The sequence below is a fragment of the Pundamilia nyererei genome, unplaced genomic scaffold (assembly GCF_000239375.1).
Source record: "Pundamilia nyererei isolate P.nyererei 1_Seehausen unplaced genomic scaffold, PunNye1.0 scaffold00049, whole genome shotgun sequence".
NCBI lineage: Eukaryota > Metazoa > Chordata > Actinopteri > Cichliformes > Cichlidae > Pundamilia > Pundamilia nyererei.
Window position 1 is genome coordinate 792685 of NW_005187450.1, and position 4340 is coordinate 797024.

A 4340-nucleotide genomic window follows, 5' to 3' on the forward strand; every position below is an offset into this window, starting at 1 on the left:
TTTCTGTTAGCTGAGCGAGAGCTGGAAAAGATAGGAACTGGCTTGTCTTTGGTCTCATCTTCAGTTGCGATGAGCGGATAGAAGAAGTTTTCTGTGTCGAACTCAGAGAAAAAATGATCATACGTTTCAGGGACTGAATTCCCGTCATTGTAGAAGGTGGTTAAGTTATCTGCAGCTGGTTGGCTGGGAGCAGTTTGTTTCCCTCCAAAGAAGTACTGAAATATATCTATGAGAGAGATGCTGTAACTGTCTGTCAGAGAGAAAGGCAGAGGATCTGTGCCTTTGTCTTGCTTAGGCAAGACATACTCTGCTTTCTGAGATTCTCCTTCATCTACTGTTTGTAAAGTTTCACATTTCTGCATGTAGCTAAATGACTCAGACTCGAGTGCACGTAAGTTGTGCACGCTGATATTTTTGGAAATCTTTCGGAGGGACTTTTCAGCCTTTTCTGAGAGGAAAGGTCGAGAAGTGTCACTCACAGATGTCAGCATCACATTTTCAGGGTAAATATCAGCACTTTGGCTCACGTGGGCTGATTCACTCTCCCATAAAACACTTCGTGAAGGGGAAAAATTGGCCGCGCTATTAGGATTAAAACATGATTCTACAGCATCGGGGAAACCAGAGGCGTCCTCGGTCGTTTGCTCGGGTGTGGACTCGTCTATTTGAGTGAAAAAGCCTGAATCTGCCATCTCCTCGTTTTCCTGTAACGGTGGGAGGGAGCTGGGTGGAGCAGCTTTGCTGATCATTCTCAAACCCAGAATGTCGTTTATTGTCAGCTTCTCCATCTCACTCCAAAAGGAAGACATAGCAAACACTGGATTCAGCACCCGTTCAGGTTTACATTCAGCTTCGGGTACCAAGATGGCATCTTCCGCTTTTCCCAACAACTCGCACACTGAGTCTGGGCTCTTGAGTCCAGATTTCTCGTCCCCCTTTTTTCCTCCATGACCTCCAGACTCTTGCTCGCTGACAGATGAACAGAAACTTGCTGGCATGTCTCTGATATTTCCATTTGACCGTGACTCTGTGTTCAGAGTACCGCAGGATGATACATTTGTGATATCTGAAAGACTTGTTAGTACATCTTCAGACACGGGTGATTTGGTTCCTGCTCGACTCTTGCTTGTTATCTGTGATGCCGCTAGTGTTTCTGTGCTTTTCTCTGAAATATCTAATTTGGTGTGAACCTCAAGAGGACGCTCTGTATTCACACCTATACAGGGTGAACTTTTAGACAGAAAGCTTTCATCGGGCGAGGGATTAAAACTATCAGATGTAAATTGAGCGCTGATAACTTTGCAGGCAGAAGTTTTTAATTGCAGAGGTTTTGTGAGCAAGCCTTTTAAAGTCGAGGCTGTAGGTGGAGAATAGTTGGTGTTTGCCATTGTGCCGCTATATTGGTCTGTGTTGTGAAACTCCTTTTCCAGCTGTTGTTGGGGCTCAGCCTCACTGGGACACAGTGTGGGCTCGTCCCCACCAGAATTTCCAGCCGCCACAGCCAGGACTGACTTAGCGGCGGGTTGTCTGTCATTTTGGCCGACTTCCACAGAAGTAGCATTTGACTCTGAGCTCGATAAAAGACTATGAGTTACTGCTTTGACCTCTACAGCAGATGTGAGATTCTGTTCATTTTCAGGTGAAGTGACGGAGTGAAGCCCCTCGACTTTTATGTCCCCGCTCTGACTTTCTCTGCCCATGTCTGGTTTACCATATTCACCTACTGTCATTAAAACTGGCAGTTTAGGATACATTTTCAGTCCAGCTGATTTTTCTTCCTGCGACTCGCTGCAAACCTCTGAGTTTGTTGCCACAGTAGCACTGCTGTTTGGTGCAGACGTCGCACTGTCATCAGTTTGACTCAGTGTGGTCGCTGAGCTATTGTTTGCTGAATTATTGTCGGATGTATCTGTACTCCTCCTCTGCCTGCCCACGCTCTCTGACAAATATTGGTGCTGACTATCACATGGAGGATTAGAGGATATAATCACCGGGAAACTGCTGCTGGTCATTGAATATGGCGTTAGAAGAGATGTGAGATTTTTCTGTGGTTCGTTTAAATAAAACGACTTGATATCCTCAGAAAAGCAGAGACCTGTTCCTGCTTTTGACGGGCACTGCTCCTCCTCCGAGTCGCTCGGCTTGACTAAAACCTGCCTCTCGTGCCCACCTTCGCTTTGCTCCACACTGAGCCGTCTCTTCTTTCTCCTCTTCCTCTTCATGGAAGCAGACGGAGATTCTTGGATCACTGCTTTGTTTGAACATGCTGTGTCTGACTGTGAAACAATAGGGGTTTGGTCTTCCTGCCTTTTAATATTTGCCATGTCCAAATCACTGGCTAAATCAGTGGCACACTTTTTACAGAGGTGTTTCAACAATTCTTCCTCTTTAAAGTCATGTAGAAGTGCGCATGTCTGCACCTTGTTTGGTGTGGTCACTGAGCAGACGGCCGTGCACAGTGAGTCACGATTCCACTGCTGTACGTCGCTGACCCTGGGTTCTGTGCAGGCTTCCTCTCTGATGAATAACTCAGTTTCAGTTGATTTGTTAGTGTTGAGTACTGAGTTACTGGCTGCATGTTGCAAGGAAATGCTGGGCTCAGAGTGCACTTTTCTCAGTGTGTATGTCTTTCTGATGGTGTCGACAGGCCTCTCGCTCTCTTTGCCAACTGCTGTTTCACCCCTGGCAGGCAGAAAGTTTAACTTTTGGATGTTTTTTGGCAGTGCATCTCTACTGGCCTGCTGCCCTTCGCTGCACCGCTCCGTCTCTTGTATTGCCTCACTGTTTTTTCCAAAGTTCACTCGGCTTGGCTCAGGCTCTGTCAGACTTTTCAGCCTTTCAAAAAACATATTGACGGACTGCAGGTGGATATCCTCCTCGCTGCCCGAGAGGACGCTCTCCATCCCTCCTATGCCGTGTTTGCTGAGGTAGTGTTCCACAGGAGAGCCCTCACAGTGTGGCGGCCCATCGATAGGGCGGTCAGTCTCAGAAAAGCCTGCGGTTAGATCGACTCTCTGAGCCCTCACGGCAAGAACAGACCCCGTGTCATCAATGTCACTCATCCCCGAATCTTCGAGACCTGCTAGCGATGGAGGAAGCAGATTACACTCCTCGCACTCTGCAAAGAAGCGCTCCCAGTCACGGTCACAGATTTCCACACTGTATTCAAACTCTTCCATTTTGCTTCAACTTCAACAAAACCTGCAAAATCAATTTAAAGAGCTGTCAAGTAAAACCCTTGTTATCAGGTAATATTAACATTTACAGATCTTGTCAGGATGACTAGCAAACTCTAATCTCAAATCAACTCATTAATAAAGCTGCTCATAAAAATACAAGGATATGAATTTTAAGTGCGCGTCATTTTCAATCCACAATTTAAATTGCAATGCAAATCATAAAACTAAAATGCCACAACTTACAACTTACTTATATTAAAATTACAGCATATAGAATTCAAATGTTTATGTGTTTTAGCTGTTTTGTTGTACTTTTACATCTAAACATGGTTCCTACCTGTCCTGATTCAAGCGGTCCTGCTCTACAGGAGATGAAGGTCAAGGAAGTCTCTGCAGCACCATGCTGTACGTCCTCTGGTAGGTGTTCTTGCATGTGAGCATGCGACAAGGCAAGCCCCATGATCTGATAAATATAGAGCGGTGCTTCTGATCACGTAATACACGCAGTGTTCTCACAGCCGCCATCTCTAACAGAGGTATAACATTTCTGAACTTTAAATAGATTCTCCCCTGGCAAACTGCTAATCTGCTTTTAGAGTAGCTTTAATGTTACTGTTGTTTAATTAGCAGAAAAACTCTTGGAATATTTAATTAAAGTTACGTATGTTTTATTATTAATCCTGACTTTTGGTCAAATAAGTGTGCTTAAACCTCAGCAAGTAGCCGGAGTGGCTGGGAGCAGCTATAAAAGAGGTCCCTCGGCAGATATGGGTGTCATGTGAGGTGTGTGTCAGTCAGCTGATACCTCACTGTTGTGACATCATGGGGTGACAGCCAATATGAAACTTTCCCATGCAATGTTTCCAGCTAAGGCGAGCCAGAAAGACAGACGGAAGAAAGTGGCACAAATGACTTAGACGTCATTTGTGACTCTTCTGAGGCTGAAAATCAGAAATACAAAGAAAAAAATAAGATTGCTTTATCTGAGGAAATAAAAAAATATATAAAGATGTTTAAGAAAATAAATAAAGGTGCTTTATTGGCAGTTTCTAAAAACAATGCCAAAGGATCAAAACACAATTTAGTGAAAAATACACAGACCAATCCATACACTGATTAACTTCAATTTAAATAGTCTTAATAAATAATTAGGTGTTACAT